Source organism: Capra hircus, chromosome 19 (genome assembly GCF_001704415.2).
Source record: "Capra hircus breed San Clemente chromosome 19, ASM170441v1, whole genome shotgun sequence".
Classification (NCBI taxonomy): Eukaryota; Metazoa; Chordata; class Mammalia; order Artiodactyla; family Bovidae; genus Capra; species Capra hircus.
This window is the reverse complement of record NC_030826.1, coordinates 2576550-2598721: the sequence shown is the minus strand read 5'-3', so window position 1 is coordinate 2598721 and position 22172 is coordinate 2576550.

Sequence of the window (22172 nt, the reverse complement as noted above, 5' to 3'; positions counted from 1 at the left end):
TAGTTGTAATGGATTTGATTTAGGTCATATATGAATGGTCTGTTGGTTTTCCCTTCTTTCTTCAATTTAAGTCTGAATTTGACAATAAGGAGTTCATGATCTGAGCCATTGTCAGCTCCCGGTCTTGTTTTGGCTAAATGAATAGAGCTTCTCCATCTTTGGCTGTGAGGAATATAATCAATCTGAAATTTGTATTGACAATCTGGTTGTGTCCTGGTGTAGAGTCTTCTCTTGTGTTGTTGGAAGAGGGTGTTTGCTATGACCAGTGCCTTCTTTTGGCTAACTCTGTTAGCTTTTGCTATGCTTCATTCTGTACTCCAAGAACAAATTTGCCTGTTGCTCCAGGTATTTCTTGACTTCCCCCTTTTACATTCTACTTCCCTATAATGAAAAAGACATCTTTTTTGGGTGTTACTTCTGGAAGGTCTTGTAGGTCTTCATAGAACCCTTCAATTTCAGTTTCTTCAGCATTACTGGTTGGGGCATAGACTTGGATTATCATGATATTGAATGGTTTGCCTTGGAATGACCAGAGATCCTTCTATTGTTTTCTCAGATTGCATCCAAGTACAGCATTTTGGACTCTTTTGTTGACCATGATAGCTATTCTATTTCTTCTAAGGGATTCTTGTCACAGTAGTAGATATAATGGTCATCTGGGTTAAGTTCACCCATTCAAGTTAATTTTAGTTTGCTTATTCCTAAAATGTCAGTGTTCATTCTTGCCATCTCATGTTTGACCACTTCCAATTTGCTTTGATTTATGGATGGAACATTCCAGGTTCCAATGCAATATTACTTTTTAGAGTATCAGAACTTGCTTCCATCACCAGTCACATCCACAACTGGGTGGTGTTGGTTTTTATTTTATTTTATTTTTTGCTTGGGCTCCTTCTTTTCATTCTTTCTGGAGTTATTTCTCCACTGATCTCCAGTAGCATATTGGGCACCACTGACCTGGAGAGTTCATCTTTCAGTGTCCTCTCTATTTGCCTTTTCATACTGCCCATGGAGTTTTCAAGGCAAGAATACTGAAGTGGCATGCCATTCCCTTCTCCACTGAACCACGTTTTGTTCAGCACTCTCCACCATGACCCATGCATCTTCAGTTGCCCAACATGACATGGCTCATAGTTTCATTGAGTTAGACAAGGTTGTGGTCCATGTGATCAGATTGGTTAGTTCTCTGTGATGGCGGTTTTCAGTTTGTCTGTCCTCTATTGGATAAGGTTAAGAGGGTTATGGAAGCTTCCTGATGGGAGAAACTGAGGGGGAAACTGTGTTTTGTCCTGATGTGTTGGGCCATGTTCAGTAAATCTTTAATCCAATTTTACGTTGAACGGCTGGTAGTGTTCCCTCCCTGTTATTTGACCTGAGTCCAAACTATGGTGGAGGTAGTGAAGATAATGGCGACCTTCTTCAAAAGGTCCCATGCACGTACTGCTATACTCAGTGCCCCCAACCCTGCAGCATGTATTTATATATACTATATATTTATATATAAATTTTATGATTCTAAGATGGGTAAGATAAGGTTATCATTCAAACTGAAAAATTATGTAACTCTTTGTGCTTCTAGCTGACTTTTCATAATGATAGGATACTGTTTATATACACTGTGATTATACTAGATAGCTCAGTACTGACCCTATTCAAATATGTCTTTCTATTGTAAAACCATATGCCATGTAGTCTGACAGAATGTGGCCCACTGGAGAAGGGAATGGCAAACTACTTCAGTATTTTTGCCTTGAGAACTATATAAACAGTATGAAAGGCAAAAAGAGAGGACACTGAAAGATGAACTCCCCAGGTCGGTAGGTGCCCAATATGCTACAGGAGATCAGTGGAGAAATAACTCTAGAAAGAATGAAGAGATGGAGCCAAAGTAAAAACAAAACTCAGCTGTGGATGTGACTGGTGATAGAAGCAAGGTCCAATGCTATAAAGAACAAAGTTGCATAGGAACCTGGAATGTTAGGTCCATGAATCAAGGCAAACTGGAAGTGGTCAAACAGGAGATTGTAAGAGTGAAAGTTGACATTCTAGGAATCAGTGAACTAAGATGGAGGGTAATGGGTGAATTTAACTTAGATGACCACTATATCTACTACTGTGGGCAGGATGCCTTAGAAGAAATGGAATAGCCATAATAGACAACAAAAGAGTCCGAAATGCAGTACTTGGATGCAATCTCAAAAAATGACAGAATGAACTCTGTTCATTTCCAAGGCAAATCATTCAATATCCTGATAATCCAAGTCTATAACCCAACCAGTAATGTTGAAGAAGCTGATGTTGAATGGTTCTATGAAGATGTACAAGACCATTTAGAACTAACACTCAAAAAAGATGTCCTTTTCATTATAGGGGACTGGAATGCAAACATAGAAAGTCAAGAAACAACTGGAGTAACAGGAAAATTTGGCCTTGGAGTATAGAATGAAACAGGGAAAAGGCTACTAGACTTTGCCAAGAGAATACACTGGTCATAGCAAACACCCTCTTCCAACAACACAAGAGAAGACTAAACATGGACATCACCAGATGATCAACACCAAAATCAGACTGACAATATTCTTTGCAGCCAAAGATGGAGAAGCTCTATGCAATCAACAAAAACAAGACCAAGAGCTAATAGTGGCTCAGATCATGAACTCCTTATTGTCAAATTCAGACTTAAATTGAGGAAAGTGGGGAAAACCACTAGAACATTCATGTATGACCTAAATCAAATCCCTTATGATTATATAGTGGAAGTGAGAAATAGATTTAAGGGACTAGATCTGATAGACAGAGTACCTGATGAACTATGGATGGAGGTTCCTGACATTGTATAGGAGACAGAGACCAAGACCATCCCTAAGAAAAAAGAAATGCAAAACAGGAAAATGGCTCTCTGAGGAGGCCTTACAAATAGCTGGGAAGTTAAGAGAAGTGCAAGGCACAGGAGAAAAGGAAAGATATATACATTTGAAAGAAGAGTTCCAAAGAATAACAAGGAGAGATAAGAGAGCCTTCCTTAGCAGATCAATGCAAAGAAATAGAGGAAAATAATACAATAGGAAAGACTAGAGATCTCTTAAAGAAAATTAGAGAAACCAAGGGAACATTTCATGCAAAGTTGGGCTCAATTAAGGACAGAAATAGTATGGTCCTAACAGAAGCAGAAAATATTAAGAAGAGGTGGCAAGAATACACAGAAGAACTACACATAAAATATATTCATGACCCAGATCATCACAATGGTGTGATCACTCACCTAAAGCCAGATATTCTGGAATATGAAGTCAGGTGTTCCTTAGGAAGTATCACTAGAAACAAAGCTAGTGGAGACGATGGAATTCCAACTGAGCTATTTCAAATCCTGAAAGATGATGCTTTGAAAGTGCTGCACTCAATATGCCAGCAAATTTGGAAAACTCAGCAGTGGCCACAGGACTGGAAAAGGTCAGTTGTCATTCCAATCCCAAAGAAAGGCAATGGCAAAGAATGTTCAAACGACTGCACAATTGCACTCAACTCGCATGCTAGTAAAGTAATGTTTAAAATTCTCCAAGCCAGACTTCAGCAATACGTGAACCATGAACTTCCAGATGTTCAAGCTGATTTTAGAAAAGGCAGAGCAAGGAGAGATCAAATTGCTGACGATCGCTGGATCATCGAAAAAACAAGGAAGTTCCAGAAAAAGATCTATTTCTGCTTTATTGACTATGCCAAAGCCTTTGACTCTGTGGATCACAATAAACTATGGAAAATTCTTAAAGAGATGGGAATACCAGACCACCTAACCTGCCTGTTGAGAAATCTGTATACAGGTCAGGAAGCAACAGTTAGAACTGGACATGGAACAGCAGAATGGTTACAAATGTGTAGTGGAGTATGTCAAGGCTGTATATTGTCACCCTGCTTATTTAACTTCTATGCAGAGTACATCATGAGAAACGCTGGACTGGAAGAAGAACAAGCTGGAATCAAGATTGCCAGGAGAAATATCAATAACCTCAGATATGAAGCTAAAACTACCCTTATGGCAGAAAGTAAAGAAGAACTAAAGAGCCTCTTGATGAAAGTGAAAGAGGAGAGGGAAAAATTTGGCTTAAAACTCAACATTCAGAAAACTAAGATCATGGCATCTGGTCCCATCACTTCATGGCAAAAAAATGGGAAAACAGTGGAAACAGTGACAGACTTTATTTTGGGGGGCTCCAAAATCACTGCAGATGGTGATTGCAGCCATGAAATTAAAAGACGTTTACTTCTTGGAAGGAAAGTTATGACTAACCTAGACAGCATATTAAAAAGCAGAGACATTACTTTGGCCATAAAGGTCTGTCTAGGCAAGGCTATGGTTTTTCCAGTAGTCATCTATGGATGTGAGAATTGGACTATAAGTAAAGCTGAGCACTGAAGAATTGATGCTTTTGAATCGTGGTGTTGGAGAAGACTCTTGAGAGTCCCTTGGACTGCAAGGATATCCAACTAGTCCATCCTAATGGAAATTAGTCCTGGGTGTTCTTTGGAAGGACTGATGTTGAAGCTGATGCTCCAATATTTCGGCCACCTGATGTGAAGGGCTGACTCATTTGAAAAGACCGTGATGTTGGGAAAAATTGAAGGTAGGAAGAAAAGGGGAAGACAGAGGATGAGATTGTTAGATGGCATCACTGACTCAATGGACATGAGTTTCGTAAATTCTGGAAGTTGATGATGGACAGAGAGGCCTGGCGTGCTGCGATTCATGGATTCATAAAGAGTCAGACAGGACTAAGCAACTGAATTGAACTGATGCCATGTAGCATTTCCACACACAATGATTGACTTAAGCAATCTGATCATTCTATTTCCACCACATCTAAATCTACCTTTTATTCTCTTAAGACAGCTATTTAGGTTGGTCCAAATGTTACTGTGGTTTTGCACCATGAATTTTAATTCATTATCACTAGACTCAGCCAAATCTTTATTAATTAAAATAGGAACCATTATAATAAACACAATTCTACCAATAAAAAAAAAAGTTGATTTCTTTATGTAACATAAAAATCCATGATTAGGTATTTGGTGAAATCTTGGAAAGCATTTTCTGCATCCTGCTGGTTGTGGAAGCATTTTCCCTGCAAAAAAGTTTTCAAGATGCCTGAAGAAGTGGTAGTCAGTTGGTGAGAGATCAGGCGGTGAGTATGGCAGATGAGGCAAAACTCCATAGCCCAAATTCCACTTTTGAAGCATTGGTTATGTGATATGCAGTCAGGCATTGTCGTGGAGAATAGAGTCTTTTCTGTTGACTAATACTGGCTCCAGGCATTACATTTTCTGGTGCATTTCAGCGATTTGCTGAGCATACTTGTCAGATGTAATGGTTTCACTGCTATTCAAAAAGCTGTAGTAGATCAGATGGGTGACAGTCTGCCAAACAGTGATCATGAACTTTTTTGATGAATGTTTGGCTTTGGAAAGTGCTTTGGATCTTCTTCTCAGAGCAACTACTGAGCTGTTCATTGCTGGTTGTCATATAAAATCCACATTTCAAAACATATCAAAATGTGATTGAGAATGGTTTGTTGTTGCACAGAATAAGAGGACACTTCAAAATAACAAATTTTTTTTTTTCATCAGCTCATGAAGTACCCACTTACTGAGCTTTCTTATCTTTCCAATTTGTTTCATGTCAAATGACCTTAGAATGGTTAATGTTGAGTTCTTCAGTAACTTCTTGTGCAATTGTAGAGGACCAGCTATGATGATGGCTGTCAGTTGGTTAGCAAATTCTAATGGTTGGTCATTACACCCACATCTTCAAGGCTCATGGCTTCTTTGCAAAATTTCTTGAACCACCACTGCACTGTATTCTTGTTAGCAGTTCATGGGCAAAATGTGTTGTTGATGTTGTGAGTTGTCTCCACTGCTTCATGACCCATTTTGAACACAAATAAGAAAATTACTCAAACATGCTTTTTGTCTAACCTCATTTCCCTAGTCTAAAATAAATATAAAATAAACAGCAAATAATGTCATCCCCCCCGCCAAAAAAAAAGAAGGAAGAAATGTGCATTAAAACGATATATGGCATAACCACATTTATTAGGAATGGTGGCTCAGATGGTAAAGTAACTGCCTTCAATGCAGGAGACCTGACTTAGATCCCTCGGTTGGGATGAGTCCTTGGAGAAGAAAATGACAATCCACTTCACTATTCTTGCCTGGAGAATTCCATGGACAGAAAAATTTGACAGACTACTGTCCATGGGGTCACAAACACTTTCAGTTTCACTTTTTCATTCCATTATCAAACAGTGAATTTCAACAGTGCAAAAGCCGAAATTAGCTTTGTACCTATCGAGCAATTGCTAGAAGTGAGAAGCATGCTGACTACATTCTCAATATGCTCTGAGAAGGGTATTCTGGGTAAATAATTTTCTGTTTATTTTATTATAAATTATGATAAAAGTCAATGTTTGAAATCTTTCTGAGAGTTGACTATGTTATATATTTGAGATTATTTAAAAAGTCTAGTCCTACCACATAAATTAGCAAATAGTAAAAATAAATTTCAATATTCCTTTATCATTGTGTCAAACAAACAGAAACATTAATTTGAGATAATTTTATTATATATGACTTAGAAGAAAAATAATAAAAAAGGACAAAGCTTTAAGTGTTTTACAAAAATGTAACTTTGATAATAAAGTAAATAAATTAAAGGCTATAAATGTGTTTCAAAAGTATTTCTAGCAGTTTAAATTCTTTGTCACTAAGTTCATTCACTAATAACTTCTAAAATATTGTTGTTTAATCATTAAAGAAAATATTGGGTGTGGACAGATATATCTATCTAATAGCACTCTTGTTTCTTACTTTGAGATTTCTTTTTTAATAATAAATAGCAGCCCAGGGACGGGGGAGCCTGGTTGGCTGCCGTCTATGGCGGTCACACAGAGTTGGACAAGACTGAGGTGACGTAGCAGCAGCAGCACCAGCATGCCATGTAAAAATAAAGCAAAAACAAAGGACAAAAAGTGTATTTCTGTATAGTACTTCAAAGTAATTTGGAAAGTCATAGGTGCATCATATAAATAATGGCTTCTGAAATTAGATTTTTCAGTTCAGTTCAGTTCATTCGCTCAGTCGTGAATGACTCCTTGCGACTCCATGAATCGCAGCACACCAGGCCTCCCTGTTCATCACCATCTCCCGCAGTTCACTCATACTCATGTCCATCGAGTCCGTGATGCCATCCAGCCATCTCATCCTCGGTCGTCCCCTTCTCCTCCTGCCCCCATTCCCTCCCAGCATCAGAGTCTTTTCCAATGAGTCAACTCTTTACATGAGGTTGTCAAAGTACTGGAGTTTCAGCTTTAGCATCATTCCTTCCAAAGAAATCCCAAGGTTGATCTCCTTCAGACTGGAATGGTTGGTGCTTCTTGCAGTCCAAGGGACTCTCAAGAGTTTTCTCCAACACCACAGTTCGAAAGCATCAATTCTTCAGTGCTCAGCCTTCTTCACAGTCCAACTCTCACATCCATACATGACCACAGGAAAAAAACATAGCCTTGACTAGACAGACCTTAGTTGGCAAAGTAATATCTCTGCTTTTGAATATGCTATCTAGATTGGTCATAACTTTTCTTCCAAGGAGTAAGCGTCTTTTAATTTATGGCTGCAGTCACCATCTACAGTGACTTTGGAGCCCAGAAAAATAAAGTCAGACACTGTTTCCACTGTTTCCCCATCTATTTCCCATGAAGTAATGAGACTGGATGCCATGATCTTCGTTTTCTGAATGTTGAGCTTTAGGCTAACTTTTTCGCTCTACTTTTTCACTTTCATCAAGAGGATTTTTAGCTCCTCTTCACTTTCTGCCATAAGGGTGGTGTCATCTGCATATCTGAGGTTATTGATATTTCTCCTGGCAATCTTGATTCCAGCTTGTGTTTCTTCCAGTCCAGCGTTTCTCATGATGTACTCTGCATACAAGTTGAATAAGCAGGGTGACAATATACAGCCTTGACATACTCCTTTTCCTATTAGGAACCAGTCTGTTGTTTCATGTCCAGTTCTAACTGTTGCTTCCTGACCTGCATACAGATTTCTCAAGAGGCAGGTCAGGTGGTCTGGTATTCCCTTCTCTTTCAGAATTTTCCACAGTTTATTGTGATCCATGCAGTCAAAGGCTTTGGCATAGTCAATAAAGCAGAAATAGATGTTTTTCTGGAACTCTCTTGCTTTTTCCATGATCCAGCAGATGTTGGCAATTTGATCTCTGCTTCCTCTGCCTTTTCTAAAACCAGCTTGAACATCAGGGAATTCACAGTTCACATATTGCTGAAGCCTGGCTTGGAGGATTTTGAACATTACTTTACTAGCATGTGAGATGAGTACAATTGTGCAGTAGTTTGAGCATTCTTTGGCATTGCCTTTCTTTGGGATTGGAATGAAAACTGACCTTTTCCAGTCCTGTGGCCACTACTGAGTTTTCCAAAATTTCTGGCATACTGAGTGCAGCCCTTTCGGAGCATCATCTTTCAGGATTTGAAATAGCTCAACTAGAATTCCATCACCTCCACTAGCTTTGTTCGTAGTGATGCTTTCTAAGGCCCACTTAACTTCACATTCCAGGTTGTCTGGCTCTAGATGAGTGATCACATCATCATGATTATCTTGGTCATGAATATCTTTTTTGTACAGTTCTTCCGTGTATTCTTGCCACCTTTTCTTAATATCTTCTGCTTCTTTTAAGTCCATACCATTTCTGTCCTTTATCAAGCCCATCTTTGCATGTAATGTTCCCTTGGTATCTCTAATTTTCTTGAAGAGATCTCTAGTCTTTCTCATTCTGTTGTTTTCCTCTATTTCTTTGCATTGATCGCTGAAGAAGGCTTCTTATTTCTTCTTGCTATTCTTTGGAACTCTGCATTCAGATGCTTATATCTTTCCTTTTCTCCTTTCTTTTTTCCCTCTCTTCTCTTCACAGCTATTTGTAAGGCCTCTCCAGACAGCTATTTTGCTTTTTTGCATGTCTTTTCCATGGGGATGGTCTTGATCCCTGTCTCCTCTACAGTGTCATGAACCTCATTCCATAGTTCATCAGGCACTCTATCTATCAGATCTAGGCTCTTAAATCTATTTCTCACTTCCACTGTATAATCATAAGGGATTAGATTTAGGTCATACCTGAATCGTCTATCGGTTTTCCCTCCTTTCTTCAATTTCAATCTGAATTTGCTAATAAGGAGTTCATGATCTGAAGAAATGTTGTCTCATTTTGTCTCTCACATTTGGAGACATTTGGTAAAAGAATGACATGTGAAAATAAATTTAATTCAATTCCTCATTCTAGTTATTTTGTTGATTGCCTTAGTAAGAAAATAGATGTTTTATCCTGATAAAAATGTTTTCCATAGTGGCCTATGATCATTTTATTTGCCTGCAGGGGATGGGGGGGAAGAGTCTTTGTATCTGTTGACAAATCCTTTACATTTTTTAAGCTATCTTTTGAAGCATTTTAAGTGCATTACATTAGATTAGCTAGGAGGCATGGTATGGTAAGATCTATAAACTACTTTATGTGGTCCAAGTGTGTATAATAAGTTGATTCAATCGTGTTTAACTCTGTGACCATATGTACTATAGCCCACCAGGCCTATCTCTTCATGGGACTCTCCAGGCAAGAATATTGGAATGAGTTGCCATACCCTCCTCTGGGACACAAGGATCCAACCCATAGCTCTTAAGTCGCCTGCATTGGCAGGTGGGTTCTTTACCACTACTGCAACCTGGGAAGCCATTTTATGGTCCAGTTTGTCTGATTTTCATGTAAAGTTTAAAACGATGTGATTTCACTTCCTTCTCTTGAAATCTCCTTGTTTTGGTTGCAAAATACACAAAAGCGTTAGTCTTAGGAAAAAGTATAAACTAAGACCTTATGTAAAGGCAGAAAAATGTAGTGGTGCAAATGATTAAAGGTATGATAATCACACTTTAGGAGTGATTACATTTAGAAGGGAAATTTCTCCACACTCTAAATGCAATCAGATATCTCTGTATTTTAATTTCTTAGTGAGAAAACTATAAAAATTATTATAAATAACAAAATGGAGGCAGAGTACTTATCAAGAAAGTAATTTTATTTTTAAATTTTTCATTATTTTTTAATTGAAAAAATAATTATTTTAATTGGCAGCTAACTACTTTACAATATTGTAGTGGTTTTTGTCATACATTGACGTGAGTCAACCATGAGTTTACATGTGTTCCCCATCCTAAACCCCCCTCTCACCTCCCTCCTCTTCTCATTCCTCTGGGTCATCCCAGCGCACCAGCCCTGAGCACCCTAATTCATGCATTGAACCTGGACTGGAGATCTGTTTCACATATGATAATATACATGCTTCAAAGCTATTCTCTCAGATTATCCCACCCGCGCCTTCTCCCATAGAGTCTAAATGTAGAACTTATTCAAAACTATTGTTTTCAATGGCTGAGTAATATTCCATTGTGTATATGTACCACGGCTTTCTTATCCATTCATCTGCTGATGGACATCAAGGTTGCTTCCATGTCCTGACTATTATAAACTGTGCTGTGATGAGCATTGGGGTACATGTGTGTTTTTCAATTCTGGTTTCCTCGGTGTGTATGCCTAGCAGCGGGATTGCTGGATCATGAGGCAGTTCTATTTCCAGTTTTTGAAGGAATCTCCACACTGTTCTCCATAGTGACTGTACTAGTTTGCATTCCCACCAGCAGTGTAAGAGGGTTTATTGTTTGTAGATTCTTGGATAGCAGCCATTCTGGCTGGCGTGAGATGGTAACTCGTTGTGGTTTTGATTTGTATTTCTCTGATAATAAGTGATGCTGAGCATCTTTTCATATGTCTGTTAGCCATCTGTATGTCTTCTTTGAGGACCTCTCTGTTTCTTTCTTTGGCACATTTTTTGATTGGATCATTTATCTTTCTGGAATTGAGCTGCAGGAGTTGCTTATGTATTTTTGAGATTAATTATTTGTCAGTTGCTTTGTTTGCTACTATTTTCTCCCGTTCTGAAGGCCGTCTTTTCACTTTGCTTATAGTTTCCTTCTTTGTGCAAAAGATTTTAAGTTTAAGTAAGTACAATTTGTTTATTTTTGCTTTTATTTCCACTACTCTGGGAGGTGGGTCATAGAGGATCCTGGTGTAATTTATGTCAGAGGGTTTGCCTGTGTTTTCCTCTAAGAGTTTTATAGTTTCTGGTCTTATGTTTAGATCTTTAATCCATTTGAGTTTATTTGTGGGTATGGTGTAGAAAGTGTTCTAGTTTCATACTTTTACAAGTGGTTGACCAGTTTTCCCAGCAGCACTTGTTAAAGAGATTGTGCTTTCTCCATTGTACATTCTTGCCTCCTTTGTCAAAGATAAAGTGTCCATATGTGCGTAGATTTATCTCTGGGCTTTCTATTTTGTTCAATTGATTTATATTCCTATCTTTATGCCAGTACCATACCTATTTGTAATCAGTCTGCTTTTCCATGTCCAGTTCTAACTGTTGCTTCCTGACCTGTATACAGGTTTCTCAAGAGGCAGGTTAGGTGGGCTGGTATTCCCATCTCTTTCAGAATTTTCCACAGTATATTGTGTTCCACACAGTCAAAAGCTTTGACATAGTCAATAAAGCAGAAATAGATATTTTTCTGGAACTCTATTGCTTTTTCCATGATCCAGCAGATGTTGCCAATTTGATCTCTGGTTCCTCTGCCTTATCTAAATCTAGCTTGAACATCTGGTAGTTAAAGGTTCATGTATTGCTGAAGCCTGGCTTGTATAATTTTGAGCATTACTTTACTAGCTTGTGAGATGAGTGCAATTGTGCAGTAGTTTGAACATTCGTTGGTATTGCCTTTCTTTGGGATTGGAATGAAAACTGACCTTTTCCAGTCCTGTGACCACTGCTGAATTTTGCAAGCTTGCTGGTATATTGAGTGCAGCACTTTCACAGCATCATCTTTCAAGATTTTAAATAGCTCAGTGGGAATTCCATATTTAACTTACATGCAGAGAACATCATGAGATATGCTGGGCTGGAGGAACCACAAGCTGGAATCAATATTGCCTGCAGAAATGTCAATAACCTCAGATATGCAGATTACACCACCCTTATGGCAGAAAGTGAAGAGGAACTAAAAAGCTTCTTGGTGAAAGTGAAAGAGAAGAGTGAAAAAGTTGGCTTAAACCTCAACATTCAGAAAACGAAGATCATGGCATCTGATCCCATCACTTCATTGGAAATAGATGGGGAAACGGTGGAAACAGTGTCAGACGATTTTGGGGGTGTCTAAAATCACTGCAGATGGTAATCGCAGGCATGAAATTAAAAGACACTTAGTCCTTGGAAGGAAAGTTATGACCAACCTAGATAGCATATTCCAATGCAGAGACATTACTTTGCCAACAAACGTCTATCTAGTCAAGGCTATGGTTTTTCCAATGGTCATGTATGGATGTGAGAGTTGGACTGTGAAGAAAGCTGAGTGCTGATGAATTGATGCTTTTGAACTGTGGTGTTGGAGAAGACTCTTGAGAGTCCCTTGAACTGCAAGGAGATCCAACCAATCCATTCTAAAGGAGATCAGTTCTTGGTGTTCTTTGGAAGGACTGATGCTAAAGGTGAAACTCCAGTACTTTGGCCACCTCATGCGAAGAGTTGACTCATTGGAAAAGATTCTGATTCTGAGAGGGATTGGGGAAAGAAGGAGAAGGGGACGACAGAGGATGAGATGGCTGGATGGCATCACCAACCCAATGGACAAGAGTTTGGGTGAACTCCGGGCTTTGGTGATGGACAGGGAGCCCTGGCATGCTGCTGTTCATGTGGTCCAAAAGAGTCAGACACGACGGAGCAACTGAACTGAACTGATACTGTGTTGATGACTGTAGCTTTGTAGTAGAGCCTGAAGTCAGGCAGGATGATTCCTCCTGTTCCATTCTTCTTTCTAAAGATTACTTTGACTATTTGAGGTTTTTTGTATTTCCATACAAATTGTGAAATTATTTGTTCTAGTTCTGTGAAAAATACCGTTGGTAGTTTGATAGGGATTGCATGGAATGTAGAGATTGCTTTAGGTAGTATACTCATTTTCACTATATTGATTCTGCCAATGCATGAACATGATATATTTCTCCGTCTATTTGTATCCTCTTTGATTTCTTTAATCAGTGGTGTTTTATAGTTTTCTATATATAGGTTTTTTGTTTCTTCAGGTAGATATATTCCTAAGTATTTTATTATTTTTGAGATGAAGTTAAAAAAAAAAAAAAAAACCTCTGAATTTATTTAAGTTCTGGCATTTATCATCTGTTGTTTCTTTTTTATTGGAGTTAAATTGTTTTAAAATGTTGTGTTAGTTCCTACTGTACAACAAAGTGAGTAATCTATATATATATGGATATTTGTATACTCCCAATTGAGCCTTTCTCTCCAACCCCTCGTCTCAACCCTCTAGGTTATCACAGAGCTCTGAGCTGAGCTTCCGGTACTATTAAGCAGTTTCCCACTAATTATTTTAAACATCACAATGTATATAACTCAGTACTACTCTCTCAATTCATCTCACCTTCCCCTTCGCCCTCTGTGCCCGGAAGTCCATCCTCTATGTCTTGGTCTATATGCCCTGCAAAGATTCAACAGTACCATTTTTCTAGATTCTGTATATCTTCATCAGTACACAATATTTGTTTTTCTCTTTCTGACTTACTGCACTCCTTACAACAGACTCAATGTTTATCCACATCATAAGAAATGGCCTTTTTTCATTCCTTCTTATGACTGAAAAACATTCCAATATATATATATGTACCACATCTTCTTTACCCATTCATCTGTTGATGGACATTTAGGTTGCCTCTATGTCCTATCTATTGTTAATAGTACTGCAATGAACACTGGGTTACATGTTTCTTTTTGAATTATGGCTCTAAATATTTTTTTTGTATGACATGATGTAATGGTTTTATAGTCCATATGCATAAAAAATCAAAATTTAAGTACATACCTCAATGTTACAGGGCTTCCCTCATAAGCTCAGTTGGTAAAGAATCTGCCTGCAATGCAGGAGACTCTGGTTTGATTCCTGGGTCAGGAAAATAAGCTGGAGAAAGGATAGGTTACCCACTCCAGTATTCTTGGGCTTCCCTTGTGGCTCAGCTGGTAAGGAATCTGCCTGCAATGCGGGAGACCTGGATTTGATCCCTGGGTTGGGAAGATCCCCTGGAGAAAGGAAAGGCTACCCTCTCCAGTATTCTGGTCTGGAGAATTCCAGGAACTATACAGTCCATAGAGTCACAGAGTCAGACATGACTGAGCAACTTTCACTTTCACTCAGGGTTGCACTTATGTGACAATAAAAACAAAAGTTTGTGGTAGAAATAGCAATGTTAGTGTTAAATAGTGTATCTGAGTCATTTTGCTACTGTTAGCATTGAGGTAGGCGATCAAGTGATTGAAGTTCAGCTGTAGAAATCTTCAGGAAAATAAACGCTTGTGAGGTAGGAGGTAGTGCTTTTTTTTTTTTCCCTCAAGGATGTCTATTTAGGATAAAGTTGGATTCTAAATAACAACTAGAGAGTGTAGGAAAAGACTGGGCAAGAATTTTGTTTTGTTTTGTTTTGTTTCAGAATTTCATCTAGGAGAGAGATGTCCGTTACAGTATTCCACTCCAGGTACATTAAGAAATCAGGACAAAATAGGTATAAAAGTTTGATGGACATATTTTGGGGATGAAATTGGGAAATATATGATAAGTGAGTGAATCAATGACCAGGACCTTACTCCAGGGTGTCTTATGTGCTCTTGAAAAAGCAAGATTACAAGATCATTCACAACTGAGGGCAGCTAGAACTTCTTTTCCATCTCCTAGTTTGACTGCAACACATTCACTATCTGAGTAAGGCTGAGTCTCCAAGTGGAATTTCTTCAGTGAATACAACTCCTCATGTATGAGAAACTTATATAGGAAGATGCTATTCAAAAGTATTTAGTTCCTTATGAATACAACTGTTTGCCAGAAATTCATCACTCAGGGGTCTGTGCTTCACAATTTATTTTAGAGAGATTATGCACTGGTGGTCTATTGGCCAAATTCAATCTGTAGAACTGCTTCGTTTACATGTTTACAGTGCCTTAAACCATTTTGAAATAATTCATATTTTTAAAATCAGATGAATATGTGGATGTCAGGCTCTTGGTGAGAAATTGGTTACAGTTATAGTGTACTCACATTTCTACATGAAAATAATCAAAGTGATATAAATTGATACTCTCTACTTAGGCATGAGCCCCATCATTCTTCCACCTAATCTATTTTGCATGCTTATAGTAATTTACCTGCCAGGCACTTGGGACTTTGGTTTTTCAATTCCAAGCTTACTAATATTTGCTTCCCAATTCTTTTCTTTATTTTCTCTGGTAAACCAGAAATAGTTCCTGTGCATTTTCTTGATTCTTCGAATCATAAGATTTGTCTATTAGAGAAAGAGGGGCTTTCCAGGTGGTGCCAGTGGTGAAGAATTCTCCTGCCATGGACAGAGGAGCCTGGTGAGCTATGGTTTTAGGGTCAAAAGGAGACATGACTGAAGTGACTTAACATCAGAGAAAGAATCTCCCTCTGGGAAGACTCACAGTTTACAAGTGCATTGACAAAAGTGGTATAGCATTATGTCAGTTGCTTAGGTTTGAGTCCCAAGTTCAAAACATGCATTCCTATGACACTAGCAATTTCTGTAACTACACTAAGCCTCAGTTACTTTATCTGAGAAGTGAATAAATTTAGTATATAGTGTAATATTATGTCACATATTTGTATATATTATGTCTATATATAAACATTGGTTAGTGGTCAATTTAGTCACTAAGTTTTGTCCTACTCTTGGGACCCCTGTAAAACTCCTCTGTTTTTAATGGATTTCCCAGGCAAGAATACTGGAGTGGGTTGACATTTCCTTCTCCAATGTGTATATATATATATATACATATATATATATATACATATATACATATATATATACACATATGTATATATATACATATATATACATTGCATATATATGCATATATATCATATATATGCATATATATATGATATATATATATGTGTGTTGCATACATATACATATATTAGCACTAACTTGCTTCAGTCATGTATGACTCTTTGTGACACTATGGAATTTACTACCCTGCCAAGCTCCTCTGTCCATGGGATTTTCCAAGCAGCATACTGGAGTGGATTGCTATGCCCTCCTCCAGGGGATCTTCCCAACCCAAGGACTGAATCTGCATGTCTTTTGCAGTGCAGGCAGATTCTTTACCACTGAGCCAGCAGGGAAGCCATGGGATAGTATAGTTAAATACAATATAATTTATTGCAGAACAATAATAGAATAATAAAACAATAGTATCTAACATATATTGAATGCTCTCCTATATGCCTGACACTTCTCTAAGTGCTCTGTATCTGCATCTTATCTGTTCATAACACATTGTGAGTTTGGTTTTATTGCTATCTATATTTATAGATGAAGATTTAAAGTAAGTACTCTGACTCCAGAGGCTGTATTAATGCTTTCAAAAACTTTAACAAGATACATCAGCTAGGATTTTCTAATGGATGCATGTTTGATTTTTTTTTTTTTCAATCAGTTTATTTCAGAGTATCTCGATATGACCAAGAAGAAGAAATCCCTTTGTGGCAGTTGCCTTGGTTTGCATTAATAAAAGAAGCAAAGCACATCACGTTAGACCCTCATGTTAAGAAGCCCAGTTAATTAATTACTAAATTGCTTAGTCAACTAAATGTTATTGAGTGTTAACTGCTGTGATATTTATTTCCAAGGTAATATAAGATTGCAGCAAATCTGAAGTCAATTAACTATTTTGAAAAAGAAACAATAAGGATGGGCCTAAGGTCAGTAAAGCAACGATTTGGAAAATATTCTCCTTTCAGTTCAGTTCAGTTCAGTTCAATCAGTCAGTTGTGTCCAACTCTTTGCGACCCCGTGAACCACAGCACACCAGGCTTCCCTGTCCATCACCAACTCCCAGAGTTTATTCAAACTCATGCCCATCGGGTCAGTGATGCCATCCAGCCATCTCATCCTCTGTCGTCCCCTTCTCCTCCTGCCCCCAATCCCTCCCAGCATTAGGGTCTTTTCCAATGAATCAACTCTTCGCACGAGGTGGCCAAAGTATTGGAGTTTCAACTTTAGCATTAGTTCTTCCAGTTAGAATTGACAAAATTCAGGACTTCAAACTTGATCACTCCAAAGGGCAGGCAGTCAGCTCCCTTGCCATTTTGCTGGACTCTCTTTAATAGTTACAATTGGTATTTGTCTTAAAAACGGTGGTAGTGATGGGAGAAGTACATTGCAAACTCAGTGGAGATGATTTCTTAGAAATAAACCCACAAAAATTCTTGTTAACTCAAATGGAGCCAAACTGACACTAATTAATTTGTTTTCTATGTGAAAAGTTCTACTCCAAAAGCCCTTCAATGAAAAACTCTGATCTGAAGCTGTTTAAATGGAAGTCCTGAGTATATCCTTATGAATGCAATGTGGAAAACCCTATATTATGACATTTTATTAAGCTAACTACCATGAGGATAATGCTAGAGACAGAGCAGTTATCCAGGAAAAGAGAATCAAAGACACTCTTTTCCACTCAGCTAAATCCTGTGTTCTTGTTATTTTTAAAATACATTTGACATTATTTTTGAACTTTACCTATAAGAAGTAGACAAACAAGTGAACAAGGCAAGATCATACATACACACACAAACATGCAAAATCATAAGGATAGTTATGAAAACTTGACCAAATATTAACTGCTAAGTATGGTGATTATATGGAATTCCCATTAGCTCAGCTGGTAAAGAATCTGCCTGCAATGTAGGAGAGCCCAGTTCAGTTTCTGGGTTGGGAAGATTCCCTAGAGAAATAATAGGCTACACACTCCATTATTCTTGGGCTTTCCTGGTGGCTCATGTAGTAAGGAACCCACCTGCAATGTGGGAAACCTGGGTTTGATCCCTGGGTTCGGGAGATCCCCTGGAGAAGGGAATGGCTACCCACTCCAGTATTCTTGCCTGGAGAATCACAATGGACAGAGAAGCCTGGCGGGCTACAATCCATGGGATCACAGAGATTGGGGCACAACTGAGCAACTTTCACTTTCTTTCACTTATGGTGATTATATATTCTTTACACGTTTTACATACATTATTTCTATAAACCATCCTATGGTCAGTATATTATGATCACCTTCACTTTATAGATGCAGAAACTGAGTCCCAAAATGGTTACATAAGCTCCTTTACATTGTGCAGCTGTTATATATCACAATCAATATTTAAATGCTTGCATTCTGATTCTGGACCAGGACCTCTTGACCACTATCCACATTGTTAGGAATACTTTTGATATATTATTTTTTTTAAGCATCATAAAAATCATATATAGAAGGTTTTTGAAAAGTCCAGAGTAGCTAGGTAACTTGCCTACTAGGAGCAGAGTTCTAAAGTCGTGATTACCTATTTAAAACCCATTATCTTTTCTCAATACCTCAATACCACATTCACAGTAATACTTGTTCAGTCACCAAGTTGTGTCCAACTCTTCATGACCCCAGGGACTACAGTATACCAGGCCTCCCTGTCCCCCACCATCTCTCAGAGTTTGCCCAAGTTCATGTCCATTGAAACTATAGACAACTTCAAAACTTATCATGACACTATTAAACATATACTGGAGACAATATGTTCATTAAGCCTCAAATTAATGAACTATCGAGAACTGGAAGCATGGATTCCATGTGAGAAGTTTCAAGGCAAATGCTGACCTGAAAGTCTTCCTTCAAGACAATGGCAGGGCTTATATATTCTGAAAGGAGAAATTTTGGTATCCCTTGTAGTAAACCCAGAATGCATAAAAGATGTACTTTAGAAGAGAATATGGAATGTTCCAGAGCCAATGATAATTGAAGTCTGAGTCTTTACACTCTTCCTTGAGAAACAATTTGCTCAATTTGGCAAGATGTTGGGCATTTTAAACGGCCATTAAATGCTTAACGTATAAATATGCTAGCTTTAAGGCACCATTCTTGAGTCAAACTCAAGTAGAGCCAAATTCCATGTTAGAGCTGTTACTAAATATAATGCTCATAGCCCAACATGCTGAAAATTTTTAAACAAGGTGATTGTTTCTTGAGCATTTTACATTTTTTGTTATGTTCTCAGATTGTGACTCAATAACACCTTAGAATACTTTTACTCAAAAGAGATACTTAGGTAATTACTTCCTGTGATGTAGCTATGGACTATATTAGTTCTAAAAAGCAGTTGTCTATACCTGTTATAATTGAATTCCATCACCATTAAATAAAATCATTTATTTAGATTGCCAAGAACCATTTTAAAATGCAATTTACTTATAGTCTTTATATTATAATCCAAACAATATTGTTGCAACTGCAAAACTATAGATGGTATAATGAATTGAATCACACAGCTTTTTTGTTTGTTGTAAAAATTTAAGTCATGGTTTGTAATTTAATTTTGTGATTCTAAAATGCATGATGATTCAATGATATTCATTTACCTTTAAATAAAATCACACTGATGAATATATATTAGAAAATAGTTACTTTCCAACTTTATGCAGCTTTTATAGAATCCAATTTGTAGCAATTGAGCCAGAAATACTTACTAACAAGAAGAGTTTAAGAGATAGAGCAAATTCTAGAGAAAATAATATGGAGGGACACAGAGCTCAGCTGAGCTAAGTTTAATTAAGCAGCTTAAAAAAGGTGATTAATATGTGGAGGCAAAAGAAATAAAATGTCCTACTGAGGTACATAGTTATGTTTGGATGTGAGGGTGGACTATAAAGAAAGCTGAGCACCAAAGAATTGATGCTTTTGAACTCTGGTGTTGGGGAAGACTCTTGAGAGTCCCTTGAACAGCAAGGAGATCCAACCAGTCCATTCTAAAGGAAATCAGTCTTGAATATTCATTGGAAGGACTGATGTTGAAGCTGAAATTCCAATAATTTGGCTACCTGATGCAAAGAACTGACTCATTGGAAAGGACCCTGATTCTGGGAAAGATTGAAGGCAGGAGGGCAAGGGGACAGCAGAGGATGAGATGGTTGGATGTATCACCGACTTGATGGACATGAGTTTGAGCAAGCTCCAGAAGGTGGTGATAGACAGGGAAGCCTGGCATGCTGCAGTCCATGGGGTTGCAAAGAGTCAAACACAACTGAGAGACTGAATTGAACTGAGCTACATACCATCTGAATTGAGCAATATACTCTAACTAGATACTTCCTCTAAGCCATGAACCAAGTTAGGAACAATAATTTTGAAAATGCTGTGTCTGATGTTTGGGAGAAGCTTTTGGTTTGCTGTATTTGAATTGCATTTGTCCCCATTAGAAGACATCTGCAAAATTATTTTCCTTTATTAGCTTTGTCACTTGATGGAAAAGGAAAACTTGTCACTTTATTCTGCCATGCCTGACTTCCAAATGGAGTTCTTTCTAGCTTTCTAATTTACTTGGCACTAAGCAAACTTCCTCTGGCAAAAAGTGAGTGACTCAATGTTTGGAATCCGACACATCAGCAAAATCCAGATTGAACCTTGAAATCACTTTGATTCACATAATGTGAGACACCTGTACCTGAGAGAAAATTACTTATTACAAAAGGTGATACTCTCTAAAATAGAGAAAACCAGATAAGGAGCTCTCAATTAGCTTGAGAAAGAGAACTTTCATTGTAGATATTGTTGACATGCTCCAGAAGATGACCTATATGGAAATATATATTTAAAAGAAATATTAATAGAAGCCTTGGAAAAGTACAAATTACATTTTCAAAACTCCTACTAATGTTACTTATTATTTAAATAAGAAAAAAAATATTAAATTCTTATAGACTATGTAGACTGGAATATATCTATCTATCTAGAGAGGTAGACCTATAGACATATACAGATTTCAATGTTTATGTCCTACAATATAACTAAGTTGATTTTCGCCTGCTGATATTTAAAACAGAAGGTGAGAAATAGGGGAAATTACTACTCTTTTAACTAATCGATTATTTAATCAATGCATCACATCTACTTATCTGTTTATCTTCCACTCATTCTTTCAGTTAAATATACTTTATTGAAAGCACACAATATCTGTGTTGAGGATAATGAAGCAGAATAAAATCAATGCTCTTTCATGAGACATATAACTTAGTAGAAGGGAATAATATGTAAACAGTAATTTGCAATACAGACATGTCTGTAGAACTTCATTCTTTTTTTTTTTATTATTTAAATTTTATTTTTTATTTTTTAAAATTTAAAATCTTTAATTCTTACATGCGTTCCCAAACATGAACCCCCCTCCCACCTCCCTATGTAAGCAGGACAATGAAATTGGCTTTTTGCAAGAGAGCCTATCTAAGGCCACTCCGGCATCAGCATTCAACTTCTGCATATAATCTCTTTCACATATGCCCTCACAGAGACACTAGCTTCAGCATCATGTTTAAATTCTTAATCAGTATGGAAAAATAGTCGATAATTGTTATTTCTTGATGCTGTGGATTACGATATGCTGCTGCTACTAAGTCATTTCAGTCGTGACTGACTCTGTGTGACCCCATAGACGGCATGCCACCAGGCTCACCCGTCCCTGGGATTCTCAGCATCAGGGTCTTTTCCAATTAGTCAGCTCTTCACATCAGGTGGCCAAAATATTGGAGTTTCAGCTTCAACATCAGTCCTTCCAATGAACACCAAGGACTGGTTTCCTTTAGGATGGATTAGTTGGGTCTCCTTGCAGTCCACGGGCCACTCAAGAGTCTTCTAAACACCACAGTTCTAAAGCATCAATCATTCTGTGCTGAGCTTTCTTTATAGTCAAACTCTCACATCCATATATGACCACTGGAAAAACCATAGCCTAGACTAGACGGACCTTTGTTGGCAAAGTAATGTCTCTGCTTTTCAACATGCTATCTAGGTTGGTCATAACTTTCCTTCCAAGGAGTAAGCGTCTTTTAATTTCATGGCTGCAGTCACCATCTGCAGTGATTTTGGAGCCCGGAAAAATAAAGTCTGACACTGTTTCCACTGTTTCCCCATCTG